This window comes from Crocuta crocuta, unplaced genomic scaffold, assembly GCF_008692635.1.
Source record: "Crocuta crocuta isolate KB4526 unplaced genomic scaffold, BGI_CrCroc_1.0 scaffold125, whole genome shotgun sequence".
Classification (NCBI taxonomy): Eukaryota; Metazoa; Chordata; class Mammalia; order Carnivora; family Hyaenidae; genus Crocuta; species Crocuta crocuta.
The window spans coordinates 6,413,672-6,431,507 of record NW_027531143.1 but is presented as its reverse complement, the minus strand read 5'-3'; the positions used below and the strand labels follow the sequence as shown (position 1 = coordinate 6,431,507).

The window sequence follows — 17,836 nt, the reverse complement described above, 5'->3', positions numbered from 1 at the left end:
ATTAAACACCATGCTACTGAACAAGCAGTAGGTCAAATAAGAGATCAAAAGATTAATACAAAATTGACACAAATTAAAACAGAAATACAACATATCAAAACTTAAGAGATGTAGCAAAAGTAGTTCTAAGAGGAACTATCATAGCAATAAACGGCTACATTAGAAAAAAGGAAGAACTCAAACAACCCATTTAACTCAGACTTTGGACCAACAAAGTCAAAAGACAGTGTTAGGAAAAAAAAATAAGGGTCAGAGCAGAAATAAATAAAGTAGAGACAAGAAAGACAACATAAAAGATCTTTACTGAAAGTGGTGAACTGTTTTTTTAATCATAAATAAAATAGACAAATTTTTTAGCTAGACTCACCGAGAGAGAGAGAGGGAGAGAGGGAGAGGACTTGAATAATTAAAAATTTTTAATGAAAGTGGAGCACCTGGGTGTCTCAGTCATTTAAGCATCTGACTTCAACTCAGGTCAGGATCTCATGGTTCATGAGTTTGAGCCCCAAACTGGACTCTGTGCAGACAGCTCAGAGTCTGGAACCTACTTCAGATTCTGTGTCTCCCTCTCTCTCTGCCCTCTCCTGCTCATGCTCTCTCTCTTTCTAAAAAATAAAATAAAAAATTAAAAAAATTATTAATGAAAGAAATGATATTACAACTGACAGCACAGAAATACAAAAGAATCATAAGAGACTACTATGAACAATTATATGCCAATATTTGAAAACTTAGAAGAAATGGATAAATTTCTAGAAACATACCCAACAAGAAAAATCATGAAGGAAAAGAAAACCCGAATAGGCCAATTAACAGTAAGATTGAATCAGTAATCAAAAACTTCCCCAAAAAACAAAGTCTAGGACCAGATGGCTTCACTGGTGAATTCTACCAAACATTCAAATAAAATTTAATAATTATCTTTCTTAAACTCTTCTTAAATTGAAGAAGAAGAAACATTTCTAAATTCATTATTTGAGACAAATATTACCCTGATGTCAAAATGAGACAAGGACACTATAATAAAAAAATTATAAACCAATATCCCTGATGAACATAGATGTGCAATTCGCAATGAAATATTATCAAACAAAATTCATGAATACATTTAAAAAGTCACATGCCATGATCAAATGGGATTTATTCCAGGGATATGAGTATGGTTTAACAATTGCAAATGAATCAATGTGATATACAACATTAACAAAATGAACAATAAAAATCAGATGATCATCTCAATAAATGTAGAAAAAACATTTGACAAAATCTACCGACCATTCATGATAAAAAAAATCAGTGAAGTGGGTATACAGAGAACAGATCTCAACGTAATAAAGCATATATAAGCCCACAGCTATCATCATATTCAATGGTGTAAAACTGAAACATTTTTCCTTTAAAACCAGGACTAAGACAATGATGCTCACTTCTTTTTTACTTCCTGATTTCTTTCTTTTTTTTTTTTTTTACAAATAGTTTATTGTCAAGTTGGTTTCCATAGAATACCCAGTGCTCATCCCCACAAGTGCCCTTCTCCATGCCCATCTCCCCCGTTCCCCCCACATCCACCAGTCCTCAGTTTGTTTCTCAGTATTCAAGAGTCTCTCATGGTTTGCTTCTCTCGCTCTCCCCCACCATTACCCCCCTTCTCCTCCCTCATGGTCCTCAGTTAAGTTCCTCCTAATCCTCCTATACGTGCAAACATATGATATTTGTCCTTCTCTGCCTGACTTATTTTGCTAAGCATAACACCCTCAAGGTCCAACCATGTTGCTACACATGGCCAGATTTCATTGTTTCTCATTGCCATGTAGTATTCCATGGTATAGATAAACCACATCTTCTTGATCCATTCGTCCGTTGATGGACCCTTAGGCTCTTTCCATGTTTTAGCTATTGTTGAGAGTGCTCCTATGCATCAGCATTTCTGTATCCCTTGGGTAAATTCCTAGCAGTGCTATTGCTGGGTCATAGGGGAGTTCTATTGTTAGTTTCCTGAGGAACGTCCACACTGTTTTCCAGAGGGGCTGCACCAGTTTGCATTCCCACCAACAGTGTAGGAAGGTGCCCGTTTCTCCACATTCTCGCCTGATGCTCACTTTTATCACTTATATTCAACATAATACTGGAAGTCTTAGCCAGAGCAATTAAGCAAATCAAATAAATAAAAGACATTCAAATCAGAAAGAAAGAAGGAAAACTATTTCCATTTTCAGATGGCATGATATTATATATGGAAAACCCTGAGGACCACACACACACATTCACGCACGCACACACGCACAAAATCATTAGAACCAATAAGTGAATTCAGTAAAGTTTTAAGTTGCAAAATCAATATGAAAAATTGCTTAAGCTTCTATACACTAACGATGAAGTATTGGAAATAAAAATTAAGAAAACAATCCCATTTACAATCTCATCAAAAAGAATAAAACACCTAGGAATAAATTAAAGCAAGGAAGTGAAAAATTTGTATGCCTCAAACTGTAAAATCTTGATGAAAGAAACTAAAGAAGTCACAATTAAATGGAAAGATTCCTGTGCTCATAATGGATTGAAAAAATTAATATTCTCAAAATGTCCATACTACCCAAAACAATCTACAGATTCAACAAAACCCCTATAAAGATTCCAATGATATTTTTCACAGAAATAGAAAAAATTAATTTCTATGAAACCACAAAAGTCCCCACATAGTAAAAGCAATCTTGAGAATGAAGGGTAAGTCAGAAAGCATCATTTTCCTGATTTCAAACTATTTTACAAAGCTATATTTATCAAAATAGGGTGGTATTATAATAAAAACAGACACACAGATCAATGGAACCAAATAAAAGCCCAGAATTAACCCATCCATAGAGGATAAATTAATTTATAACAAAAGAACCAACAATATACAGTGGGGAAGGAATAATCTCTTTAAATTTGTTGGGGGAAAATGAATAAACATGTGCAAAAGAATGTGACTGGACCCTATCTTACACCATACATAAAAACCAACTTAAAATACATTAGATTTGAACACAAAATTTGAAACCATAATACTTGTAGAAGAAAACATAAGGAGTAAGCTCCTTATTGTTGGTCTTGGCAATGTTTTCTTTTTTTTTTTTGGATTTTATACTAAAGGCAAAGGTGAAAACAGCTAAAATAAATAAGCAGGACTGCATCAAACTGAAAAGCTCTGCACAGCAAAAGAAACCATCAACAAAATAAAAAGGCAAACTACATAATGGGAAAATTTTTGAAAATCATGTATCTAACAATGGTTAAATATCCAAAATATATTTTAAAAACTCATACAATTCAATACCAAAAAAATCTGATTATTAAATGAACATAAGGATTGGCATTATTCCAAAGAAAATGTACACATACAAATGGCCAACAGGTACATAAAAAGGTGCTTGAGATTCTTAAATACAGAGGACAAACTGAGGGCTGCTAGAGAGGAGGTGGATGGGGAATTGATTAAATGGGTGACGGGCATTAAGGTGGGCACTTTTAGGGATGCACACTAGATACCATATGTAAGAGATGAATCACTGGGTTCTACTCCTGAAGCCAAGACTACACTGTAAGTTAACTAACTTTAATTTCAATGAAAAATAAAGGTGCTTGACATTACTAATCATCAGGGAAATGTAAATCAAACCCATAATGAAATAGCACTCCACATCTGTTAGAATGTCTGTCATTACACAGATAAGGGATAATAAGTGCTGGTGAGGATATGCAGAAAGAGAACTACTGTGCATTGTTGGTAGGAATGTAAATTGGTACAGCCACTGTGAAACAGTATGGAAGTTTCTTAGAAAATTAAATACAGAGCTACCAAATGATCCATCAATTTCACTATTGGGCATATAACCAAAGGAAACAATATCTCTATCCCAAAGAGATATATTCACCCTCATGTTCACCACAGCATTATTTACAATAGCCAAGACATGGAAACAACCCAAGTGTCCACTCCTATATGAATGAGTGAATAAGTATATATGTTATATAAATGTTTGTGTAATATATGCATATTATTCAGCCATAATACAGAAGGAAATCCTGACATTTGCAACAACATGGATGGAAATTGATAGCATTAGATGAAATCAGAAAAAAAAAGACAAATAATGTATGATCTTACTTATATGTAAGATCTAAAACAAAAACAAAAACAACTCACAGTTAACGAAGAATTAATAGAATAATGGTTTCCAGTGGTGGGAGGTGGGGGAGTGGGAGAAGTGGGTAAATGTGGTCAAAAGTTTCAAACTTCTAATAATAAGCAAGTTCTGGGGATAGAATACATAGCATGATGACAACAAAGAAAGAAAGAAAATAATGTATCACTCAACTATAATAAAATAGCTTTAAAAATAAAATGATAAATAGGAAACATTCTCTATGATGATCAAATAATCCAAAATCAAATAAGGAAATCAATAAATTGAATATAATTAATATTTTAGCTCCTAGGCAGAAAATATATACACTTTTTAACTATTCATAAGGCATATATAAATATTGATCATATCTTGAATCTCAAAAAATTCCCAAATGGAAAAAAGAATCATACCAATTCTCTTTATCTCATTTCACTGAAATAAAAATTAACTTTATCTAAAAAGTTCATTAAACCACAAAAGAATCAAAATATGATAACAACTAACTCGAGTCAAAGAGGATATCAGCTTCTCTAGTCAGAATATACTAAAAAGCAGTAGATACAGACAAACATGTACTCCAGAGAAATTATACCTGCAGAGTAGGAAAAATAGTAAGTGAACAAAATATTCTACTCATAGGAGTGTGACAGTCAATTCTATGTGACCCTCTGGTAAATATATGCTTTCTCCCAGTTATTCAGTCAAATACCTATTTAGATGCTGCTATGATTTTGTAAATGTAATTGTCTCAGTTCAGTGAACTTTAATATAGGGAAATATTCTGATGTGTCTAGCTTAGTCACATGACCTCTTTAAATCTGATGTAGAGGACAGGGACAATAGGTAAAATTCTAAAGCATGAGGAAGGATTTAACACACTGATGCAGATCTGAAGACATAAGGCCACATGGACAACCTCTAGAAGTTGAGTGCGGTCACTAAGTGACAGCCAAAAAGGACACAGTCCTATAATAGCAAAAAAACTGAATTCTGAAGATAACAAGAATGATCTTGAAAGCATATTTTTTCCTAAGAGCCTCTAGGAAAAGACAGCCTGACTGACATCTTGACTTTTGCTTCATGATACACTGAACAGAGAACACAGCAATATCATGCTAAACTTTTGATATGCAGTGAACTAATAAATGGGCATTCTTTTAAGTTGGAATGTTTGCTGTAATTTGTTTTGCAGCAATAAATACTAATATGGTGATAGTAAAAGTACATTGAGATAATCCCTGAGAACCAATAAAAAACAGTTATAAAGATGAAAACATAACTTAATAAATAAGAAAAAAATAGAAACAAAGACATATCTAAAGCTACTTATTTGAAAACTATAATGAAATAAGTAAATCTGTAATGGATACTGATGGAAAAGTGTGAAAATAGTAATTCACAATATTAGTTATGAAAAGAGAACCTCAGACACAGAAAAATTTTTCAGATTATGTACATGAAATCATGCTCATGGAATTTAAACACTCAATGAAATAGTAAATTTTTGTTATAAAGTTAAATTATTATATAGACTAAAGAAATTTTTCTAATTGTTTCATGACCCAGATAGTTTCATAGATGAGTTTGTATAAAATTTTAAGAATACACAATTTATTTGCTTTTTAATTTCTTCTACAGAGAAATAAGAGAAACTACCCAATTCATTTTATGAAGCTAATATGATGTTGCTTCCAGCTTTTAACAAATACTAAAAAACAGAGCAAAGCAGAAATGACACAGATATGCGGACAAAGTTATTTTGTGGACATAAATACAAAAAGACACATTTATCCCAAATTTAACAGAATATTAAATTCATAAAGTGACATTATTAAGAGAAACTTTCTGTGGGAATTCAAGGGCTTTACATTAATAGAAAGTAGATTACCATAACCAATCATATTACATGGGTAAAGGGGAAAAAATTCAATGACCTTCATGACAGATGCCAAAAGGCCTTTGATCAACTGCATCTAATTTCTGATAGAAAAGAAACATTTCCTTATTAAACACTACCATGATTTTTTTTTTCTTTGACAAGGTAAAAGGGCAAACATTCAAGCTATCATCAATTGGAGTTGAATCAGTGAAGTCTTAGAAGATTTCCCCATTTTGAAAACAGTAAGAATAAAAATGAAGTATAGAGTAAATAGAGTTAAAAGGTGTATGGTTCAAACAGTAGCAAGAATGTGATAAAATAAAAACTTCTTTTAGTTTATACTTAGAACAAGATGAGTTATATAACCTTAGAGTAGTCATTACCAAATAGTTACAGAATACATAATTAAGGAATTGATATAAGAAACAAATATAATAATATCTTACTAAATCAAAAGTAAGAAACAAAGCAGAGAAAAGAAACACTGTAGCATGACACACATAAACATAGCTATATCAATTATTATATTAAATGTAAATAGACCAAATTCATCAAGTAAAAGATTAAGATAAGATAGTCATAGTAAAAAACAACTGTCAACTTTGTATTGCTTATGAAAGACACACCTTACGTATAAGAACACAAAACAGTTGAAAGAAAAGTGATAGCATGAAACACTTACCAAGAGAAAGCTGTTGTCGCTATACTAATATAAGGCAAAACAGACTTCAAAGTAAGAGATAAGAAGGCCATGTTAAAATATAAAGAGGTAGGGAACCTGGGTGGCTCAGTAGGTTAAGTGTCTGATTTGGTTCAGGTCATGATCTCATGATTTGTGAGTTCAAGCCTCACATGGGGCTCTCTGCTATCAGTATGGAGTCTGCTTGGGATCCTCTGTCCTTCACCACCTCTTTCTCTCTCTCTCTCTCTTTCTCTCTGCCCCTCCCCCACTTGCATGCACACATGCACACACTCTCACTCTCTCTCTCTCTCAAAAATAAACATTTAAGGGGCGCCCGGGTGGCTTAGTCGGTTAAGCGTCCGACTTTCGCTCAGGTCATGATCTCGCGGTTTGTGGGTTCGAGCCCCGCGTCGGGCTCTGTGCTGACTGCCAGCTCAGAGCCTGGAGCCCGTTTCAGAGTCTGTGACTCTCTCTCTCTGAACCTCCCCTGCTCACCCTGTCTCTCTCTCTCTCCTAGAAATAAATAAAACATTAAAAAAATTTTTTAATAAAAAAATAAAAAAAAACATTTAAAGTATAAAGGAGTTAATCCAATAAGAATATGTCACAATACCAAATCTATAATCATCTAATATCATAAATTCATATTAGAGAAAAAAATAAAGAAATCCACATTTGATATACTTCTCTGTACAACTGATAGAAGCGAGCAAAAAAATAAGAAGGTATGAAAAATTAAATTTTTAAATAGAAATGAATTGATATGTAGAGAATATTTCACCCAAGAACAATAATATATATTAAGCACCCATGTATAAAATTTACCCATATGCTATGCCAAAAGGAAAGCTACAACACAATCTAAAAATTGAAATTATTTAATTATGTTCTTTGATGAGAGTGAAGTTAATCTAGAAATCAATAATAAAAGTAAAAGTAGAAAAAACCTAACTTCATAATATCAAATAATGCATTTCTAAATACTTCATCAGGCAAATGGAAAATAAAAGCTGAAATTAGACACTATTTTAAAGTGAATAACAATAAATATATAACATGACAATATGTGCATGGTATAATACTTCCACTTCTAGCCAAGCTGATGTAACAGCACCCTCTCTTCTTCAACAGCTAGGCAATGGGGAGAAAATATGAAGTAAATACTTTCAAGTACTGGACAACAGAGAGGGCAGAAATGTGACTCAAGAGAGGATTACAAACAAGGTGAGCCCCAAAATTATAGAAACTAATAATTCAGAAGCAGATTCCAGCCTACAGTAACAGAGAAACCTAGATTTAAGGGCTTGCTGAAGCCAAGGAGCCAGTGAAAGGAGGGGGGAGGCCACATCAGTAAGAATTTGTAGGGAAGAGGGGCCCCTGGGTGGCTTAGTTGGTTAAGCGTCCGACTTTCGCTTAGGTCATGATCTCGCAGTTCGTGGGTTTGAGCCCCACGTCGGGCTCTGTGCTGACTGCCAGTTCAGAGCCTGGAGCCTATTTCAGAGTCTGTGTCTCCCTCTCTCTCTGACCCTTCCCTGCTCATGCTGTCTGTCTCTCTCTCTCTCCTAGAAATAAATAAAAATATTTTTAAAAAAAATTGTAGGGAAGATACATTCTCTTGTTACATTTTAACTGTTTGTTATTGTTACATTACTGAAATAAATACAGATACTAGAAATCAACATTTAGAAATTTACCCATGTAATTTATTTTAGATATAAAAGCAGGTAAAAAGCAAACCCACTTGCTACATTAAAACTTTACTGATTTACATGGTGTTGGTTCAAAATGTGTGAAAAAAAGTATTTGGAGTTGGGCATCAGTTTTCACACATAAATTTTTGTTTAGTTACAACTTAAGAAAGTCAAAGATTATGAGTATAATAGTGATTGTCTATACTAATAACTTATATGCATGCCCATTTTAAAAGAAAAATTTCCAGAAAATTTTTATTTCTGTTTTCTATATAATATTTCTTGGTATATTTACTGAAATGTAATTCTATATCTATTAAATATAAAAATAAATAATTTAACGTTTTGTGGATGCCTTTTTTTGTTTTAATTTTGTAGTAATTTACTTTTATTTAACAAAAATATTGGTGCCTCAGGTACTTGGGAGTGAAGGAAAACAACCAAAAACTTGGTTCTTTACCACAGAGTTTGAAGTGCACTGTCCTGGAAAGGGAATAAATTTCTTTTGACCACTCTTTCTTAGTATTGTTTTATATCTAAAAATTATTTCACTACAGTATATATACTATGCTCAATTCATATTTCTGGTGAACTTCCAAATTTTCATATTAAAGAATTTAAATATCAACGATGATATTAATGTAAATCATTTAAATCAAAACTGTTTAATAAAAAGTTTACCTAGAGTATACTTTCAAAAAAAAAAACAACTCCTCCACTTGACCAATGAAATTAATAGATTGCTTTGAAATATAGACAGAGCTACTATTACAAAGAAGGTAATTTTTTGGATTTAATTTTCCAGGTGTTAAACTCAATCATTCATGACATATATGGAGAAAAACAGGCACTTAAAGCTCTAAGAATACTGAAGCATTTGAGTATCTGGTTCATATCTTCAAACTAGTGAGTGACACTGCCGTTGACGTTTCTACTTGCCTAACTAGGTTAGTTCAGCCAATAATTCTCTTTGTCCTAGCTGATCTAAGGTATGTCTGTGATACAAAAAAAAGAGCCTTGAGAAATACAATACACATGTTTTCCCCTTAGTTGTTCAGACACAAAAATAGCATATGTTTTCCTGTTCATATATTCACATATTCAGATAAAGTCTTGAGATTTTCTATCTCTGTTGCATAATGTTTAGTTTTGAAAGGGAATTTATGACGTAAGTCTGGAGTTCATTAATAAAATCAAGTTATATTCCATCTAAATCCCTAAAGTTACACACACACACACAAAAAAAAAACCCAGCTAGTATGGAATCAGGTTTTCTCTAGTTTTTCAAAATGGTCTTAGTAATGTTTTATGTCTAAATTTCAAACAGTATTCTTGGAATTCTATAAATGTTTATAGATTGAAGGGATGTCTGGTTAAGATCTGTTCTGAAAAGTTTCAATATAGTAAGCTGATCTGATCCACAGGTAAACTATAGGTCCCTCGTTCTTCTCAGAATCAGGCAGCTCTGACAGTCTGACAAAAAAGCTTTTGTTTTATTTTAGATTATATGAATTCATTAGTTGTTGCCTAAATATAGATAATTCTTCATTCATTCTTTCACTACCATTTTGCTTGTGCTGTATTAGAATAAAGCATAAGTTTCCCTCCAAGGGAGATCACAGTGTTAATATGCAAACAAACCATTGCAAAATACTGTAATGATTTCTTTAAAGAAGTGGCGTAGCATATTGGCTTTAGAGTCTGGTTCAGGAGCCAGACTCCCTAAGGTTGAATCATTCCTCTTCCACTTGCTTGTTGGGTGACATTGGGCTAGAAATATTACTACTACTATTCCTATTCTTATTCCTATTCCCATTCCTACTACTACTACTACTATTACTAATGCTACCACTAATAATATTTACCACCACAGAGTAATTATGAGTTTACAGAAGACAATATATGTGAAAAGTCCTAGTACCTACACAGTAAGCACTCAATACAAGTTAACTTTATATGCCAAATGGGATAAAGAAAGAAATGATCACATCTGCTCAACTGGTGTAATTGTGAGAGATGGGCAGTTGGAAAAGGCTTCATGGAATCAGAGACCCTTGATTTATTTGTTTTTTTTCATTCAAGTACTAAGAGGATAATTTGTGCCACATGCTCTTCTAAGAACTGGGGATACAGTAGCAGATAGATTAATAAAGTTGTTATGCTGTGAGCATATTCTAGTCCAGGAGATGGACAATAAAAATTAAAAAAACTAAATGATATAATTTCAAGTAGAAAGTATTATGAAGAAAATAAACAGGCTAAAGTTATAGACAGTGATGTGGTTATCAACTACTTTAGACAAAATCTTAAGGGAGACCTCTATGGGGAGATGACATTGAGCAGAAACTTAAATGATATGATTAAAGCTTCTCAAATTCTAGTGAGAGATTTTTCCAGGTCAAAGAATAGAATTTGGCAAGTTGGAGAAATAGCATTGAGTGGATTTGGAGGGATAGTGAGGGGCAGGATGACAATCTACTTGATGTTAGTAAAGACTGGATTTCATTCTGTGTTAGAAGTTCCTGAAGGGAGGGGGACAGAGTTTCAACAGTTGTGTGAAGATTCATCTGGCTACTAAGTGAAAAAGATGACAAGAGAGAAAGAGCAAAAACGGAGAAACCACTTAGGTGGGGTATGCCAGTAGTCCAGGACAAAAGAGATGATGGTTTGTACTTCAGTGCAATGATAGGGAGAATTTGCTCAGAGCACGGATGCTCAAGGTGAGGAATGGGAAAGTCTTCCAGAATGGAAACAGCAAATGCAAATATATGGATACTAGAAATAACATAGGTATCTTGGAAAATTATGAGTAAAAATTTTGTACACTTTAAATAATTGTCTTCTACACATCTTACAATAGAGTCCCTATAGTAAAATGTGATTTGTTCCTGTTTTTAATGTATGAAAATAGTGCTAGAATTTTTCTTACAGCTCTCTATGTCTAGACTTAACATTATATTGACAGTTTCTTAATGGAAACACTAATCAGCTGTGAGATCAGTGAGGATTTTATAATAATGCTTAATTAGAAGGAACAAAATGGAAGGAACATTCACATACCTTGGAGAGGATAATTTAGCCCCAGGAAGGTTCTCTTTCTTTGCCTTGCAAAATATTTAGGTAAATAAGTCTGCCTTTCACAAAGCTTGCCTGATAGTTTATTTTAGAAATGGGAATATAGGAAATAAAAGTAGCCAGGAAAAAGGTCTTTCTTATCAAAAAAGATGCTAGATTATGGTACAAAAGCATACTTACTTGTAGGACTGTCTGTTGTACTTGGAAGATTTTAATTATTTTTTTTGTTTTTCCAGGATTTTGGAGTTCTGCTTTAAAATAGGGCAATTTTTCAATGTAGGAAAAATTAGCAATAAAGTCATAAGCATTCATACCATTCTTCATGCAAATAAATTTAACACCTCCCACTGGTATAAAATGTAGAAATATTGTCCCAATGTGAAGAAAATATTAGATGTGTTTTAAAATATCTTACAAAAATGTGACCTTCTGGTTATTGTCAGGATTTGATTTGGCAAGGTCTCTCTATGTTCATAAACATGTTACCCGCACTCATTAAATAATTTATATTTTTATGTTAAATTTCCAGAAATAAGAAAAACTCCCAAAATAAGAGTAACTCAATGAATATATATTATCATTTTTCCCACTTGAAATACTTCATTAATAAAACATTTTTATGAGAACTCTTTTCATGATGCATTTTTTGAAAATAACATTTAGAACCTTTTTTTAAATAAAAATACTTAATCTTTCATAAGCAACTTTTTGTTTAAAAAGAAACAGCTTTTAATATTTTGTTTTAAAAAGTACATTTCTCGTGTCAATTAGAACTACATTTATATAGATTAATCTTGAGTTAAAAAGTAAACCACTTGCATGTATTCTGAGGGATGACTTTCATTACTAGATCCAGATGGAATAATTTAGATATTAACATAATAAAACAGGGTTTATAAATAACTCCACATGATTCACAAAAGGTCAAGTTTTTCAACTTACTAAGTCAATTATAATAAAGCCAGAACTTTCTTGTCCTTTGCTTTTATGATAGAGGCAAATTGATTAATATAAAACAAGTATAGAAGGTATTTAATAATTTAAAAAATACCTTTTGGGTTATATCCAAGGGTCACTCAGTACAATCTACTGTCTCTTCTAAATTTATATCTATATTTCTCATAATGAAAATTGATTACCAAAGTGATAACCATAAGCATCAGAGTATTCTGAATCATCAGAAAAGGTTATATAACATCCACTATCATTGTGTTTACTAAGACAGCAAAGAATACTAAGAGTTTTGTAAATATATTCTACAACAGTGACTGAAACTTTACAAAGGGTCTGGTTAACCACAATATTTTATTTGAACGGTATATTACCTAAGGATCCTAATTGAACTGAATTTTATTAAACTCTTTCTGCAGAGAATTTGAAAGATGAAACGCACCATCAAAATGGTAACATATTACTTACTTTTTGTTTCAGACTTTGAAAGAAAAGTACTCATGAAAATCACTACTAACATGATAGTTTATTATCCTTCTCTCCTTAACCTAAGAGATTCGCATCAGATCCATAATTTTCTGCAAATACTGATGACTACAACATTTTGAAAAAATCAGTGCCTTCCGACACTTCCCTCAAAATACTGTGGCCTTCATTTTAAGCATTTTAGTGACAATCTTGTTAATCAAGGTGTCATCATCATTGTTCTACAATATTAATTTATTCAATCAATATTCATTAAAAGGCTTCCACTTACTTGACACTTTAGTAAACATTCTTCACTAAGCAAGCTTAAGCAGAAACATATGATCGCTTGTCTCATGGAGCTTATATTCCAGTGAAGAAAACAAATGTCCATCAATGAATGATGCATAAAGAATTAAACAATTGCAACTCTGACAATGGCTACAAAGGAGAGGTGCTCAGTGGTACAAAATTCTGTTACAAGAAGATTTGACCTAGCCAGGAAATCCAGTAAGACTTCAGTAAAAAATAGTATATAAGATTTAGGTGAGAAATGAATAGAGGAAGAAAAAACATTATTGGTAGGATAATTGCATATGCAAAATCTTCATGGTGAGAGGGAGCACAGTTAATCAAGGAATTGAAAGAAGTCTATGATGGTGGCTCTAGGGAAGAATTTAAGGAAGGCAGGGTAAGAGAAGACTTGGAGAGATGGATACAGTTCATATTATTTACAATCTTAGGTCATTTTATCCCTCTATCCTGAGGTTCTTTAATGAAAAGTCATCCATTTAAAAGAAATGGAAAACCATTGAAGGGTTTTAAACAGGAAGTAGAGATTATATGAGCAGATCCCCATTTCAAAAATATCCTTCTGCTATAGGGTAGAGAATGAACAACAACCTTCATGCCATTTCCCTCATTGCCTTCCTAAATTTATAGTTCTCTGTTGGCCTTTCACGTCTGAGAGGCACAGAGAATTTTCAGTAACATCTCTTGTTAAATCTGAGAAACCTACTTCTACTGAAATGGTTGGGATATTATTGGAGCACCAGGACACATTCCTCACCACCTAGAATTCATGTTCTAGAAGACTCACTTCTGTCGTCTTCTATAATTTAACTTAAGACATATCATTTCAAAGCTCAACCTATTTCCACCACAAATTTCTTTATTCCTTGCCCTCTACTGCAATTCGCATGTCCATATCCTCCTCCTCTCTGCATGAATACCCTTTATTCTTATTTTTAGAGCATTTAGCTCCATAATCATGTGGCTTTCTTGCCTTTCATCATGCCTTTCACATACCTAGGATACTGATAACATTTAACAGAATTTATTTTATTTCTTATATGTTTACTTTTATGCTACATTGCTGGTCTCAGACCATAAGCTCCAGAGGGAAGATTATACGAAACATGGAGAATATTTTGTGGTGTGAAATTAAAAGCTTAGAATTAAAATTTTAGATGATAAGCTATTTAATATGGATAATATGTATATTATTGTCTATACTCGTTAGAAATAAAATTATGTCACCATTATATATCTCAACTTTACCGTTTTCTTCTTCATCTATCTGTGTTTTTATTACCTTCTTCTTCTCCTTCTTCTTCCACTTCTTTTGCTCCTTCTCCTTCTGTTTCTCCTTCTCCTTCTCCAGCAGGAATATAGTATTTCAGGGTTTCATGGCTTTTTCCATAACAACAATGGCATCTTCAATGACACCATCCTTCTAGACTTTCAGAATGTTCTCTCTACTGGGGTTCTCTTCCACAACGCTGACAATGTTTTCCATAGAATACCATATGTATTGAGCCTGAAATGTCCTTAATCCCCTGCTCTAGAGGCTGAATTGGTGACACTGTGTTTAGGGGCAAAAAGAGCACTTCAAAACCACTGGTGTTAAACTCACGAGATTGCGGGTGGCCAGGGGCATTGTCTAATAAAAGTCCCTTATTGGCAAGATTCTTCTTGCTTTCAGGGACAAAGCATCAATGGAAGCAATCCAGAAAAAGGTTTCTTATTGTTCAGGCCACTATTTTCTTCATGATTTATCTTATTTGTCCAGGCCTAGATAAAAGATAAACTTCCTCTCTTTCAATAGATTATTATCTAATTTGTGATTGACAACTTTATATCCTATATCAATTAGTATAGTTTAAATCATAGTGTAGTAACAAACAACCTCCAAATCTTGGTTTTTGTTCCTATTTAATGTAGCTGGGTCAGCGGTCTTTGTCTCAAATAACCAGATTAATAAATGTTGTAACATGTTTTGACAATTCCATCTCAGCACCAGTCGTAAATATTTGCCATGAGAGGAGAGAAGAGAATTGAAGAATAGAGCGCAAATAAACAAATGCTTTTTACTAGAAGACACCTCCACCTATGTTTTATTATCCAGAATTAATAGAATATCCACACCTAGGTTCAAGTGAGCAAGTAAGCACAATCCTCTGTGTACTGAGAAATGGGGGAAAATTCATTAATCAACGTTAATAGTGTCTATTATTTAGTATGTTCTGATAATATCATTTTCCTACTAGTGAGGATACAATAATTACTTTTTTACTCTATTTAAAAAATTCTTTGGCAATAGAAAGTATGTTCAATTTTTTAAGACAGCAATTCTTTCTCTACATAACCTCTATATTCTATAATGTTTGTCCTTTTGATAAATAAAATTGTTAGTGCTTTCACTTTAATCAATTATTATAAGGAAAAAAGCTTTTAAATTAGTTACCGTTTGTAAGTGATAGTAATAATATTTTTACCTTACAGTTGAAAACATTTATGCTTTGAAAGACTAAACAATTTTACCAAGAGCTTACCGCTTATGAATGAACCCAAGCTTATTTAATATTTAATCAGTAAATAATATAGGTTCTTAAGTTTACACTTTAAGCTGTCTTCTAAAGTTCAGATCAAGCTTTATCTCTTCTGTAAGGTTTCCTAAACATTTAATCCCCAATAATCAATCTCTTCCCTCTGCTTTTCAAACACTTGTCTACGTACACATTTTATATAGGCCAGCATATATGCACTAAACTTATCAAACTGAACTCAACCCAATAGTGGGATGAATATATTAATTAAATTAATTATAAATTAAGTTCATGTCTCTGTTTCAAACTTATATCTCTTTGCTGACTTATTGTAGAAAGACTGTCACTCTTGTTTTCAGTAAGTACTCAATTCTCTCTATGGTTACTTGTAGCAAAACCCCAGCCAAAGACTTCTATATACAACACCCTGTGTATACAAACACAAACATTGGGATACAGATATCAAAATATACTCTGTACCCTAACAGCATCTGAGTTCCAAGTGAGATCTCAACATGAACACTGGGAAAATGGAAGTGCAACACAGACTTCAGCGGCTCGTACCTCATTTCCAAGGACACTCACCCACTTTGGCCCACAACCACCCATGCACCTGTCATCACCAGGATTTGTCCACTGCTGGATTCATAAACTTAAATACCTCGCTCTGAGCACAACCTTCCACCCATTCAGATCACTTGCAGTTACTCTCCCTGACCACACTTGTCCATGTAACTCACTGAAACTTCCAGAACCTGACCCCTTTCCTTTTTCCCTATCACTACTTTCCTATTTTCACTTTCTTCTCATCTGGCTTGTATTCCATGGTCCACTGTTTCCATGTGCATCAATCACATGTATATCTCATAGGAAATGTTAACTCAACAGGTTTGCAACTGAAATCATCTCTACCTCCAAGACTCACCTCTTCCTATGTCCCAACAAATGGCACCACTATTCCTTCTGTTGTCCTGACTAGAAACTAAGCATCATCCCTAAATATTCATTCTCCTTCACTTCACACAGCAAGTCCTTTACCAGTTGAGTCTGTCTCCTAAAGGTCTTTCAAAACCATCTTACCCTTCCTCCTGCTACTGCTCCAGCTGAGCCCTGGATCATAACCTATGTGGATTGCTGCAACAGATTTTTAAGTGGTTTCCCTATTTTCAGGCTTGTATAGCTCCAGGCAATTCTCCAGACTGTAGCAAAATTGACCTATCAAAAATACAAATCTGATGTTAAATTCCTATGCAAAACACTACATGACTTCCCATTGCCCTTCCAACAAGTTTGAAATTCTTTAGCATGTGAGCCCTTTCAAGATCTTGCATGGCTTACTTCACAGGCTAGTGTCCTTCTAATCCATATCACCCATTTAATTTCCAGGCTTTAGTTCTGTTGAACTTTCAGCCTCTCCAAACTGTCACAATTAAAAAAAAAAAAATTCCAAGGCCATACCATCTTCAGTTGTTTCTTGGGATGAAACATTTCCTTTTTCCTGTCCTTTCCACCTTCACGTCCCTAATTATTTCTCTTTCTTAAGAATCTAACATAAGTTTGTTTCCTTTTCTTTACACCCTTACGTCTGATTAAGAGGTTCCTCTCATATGCTTTAATGAACACTAAATCTCCCCAAAGACTTCACGTGGAATTATATTTGCTGGTTTTCCTCATCACCCCCTACAGAACTCAGCTGGAAATGGTCCCAGGTGACTTGCCATGCATCTATTCCAATAAAATTTCCATTAAACCATCTTCATCTATTTTTGTATTTCTAGATGAAATTCCTTTTGCTACCTCCAAACCCATTTTCTGAAATAATGTTTAAAGAGTGTTTTAAATATTTTAGATCCCATAGGAAATATATTATATATATTTGGAAAGTATATAAAAGCTCATCTTTGAAGTATACTTCTGCAAAAATACTTGGATGACAGAATCATAAAATAAGGTAGAGTTCTCTGTTTCTCCAATTAAAGCTATCCAATTATGTTGTAAAATTACAAGTGCTATTAAGATACAAAATACACATTTTGATAAGAATGGGTTAATAGGATATTTTTATGCAAAGTTGTAAAGTCACCTACAAGGACAGT

The 17,836-nt window shown here is 33.3% G+C and overlaps 1 long non-coding RNA gene across 1 annotated transcript in view; it reads right to left on the bottom strand.

Moving 5' to 3' along the window:
- The window catches only part of LOC144237402 (uncharacterized), a 256,172-nt gene extending 241,577 nt beyond the window's left edge, over positions 1-14,595 (bottom strand). The window contains exon 1 of the long non-coding RNA XR_013336843.1: positions 14,507-14,595. This is a non-coding gene — a long non-coding RNA (uncharacterized LOC144237402). The remainder of the gene's footprint in view (positions 1-14,506) is intronic.
- Between the last annotated feature and the right edge of the window lie 3,241 nt (positions 14,596-17,836).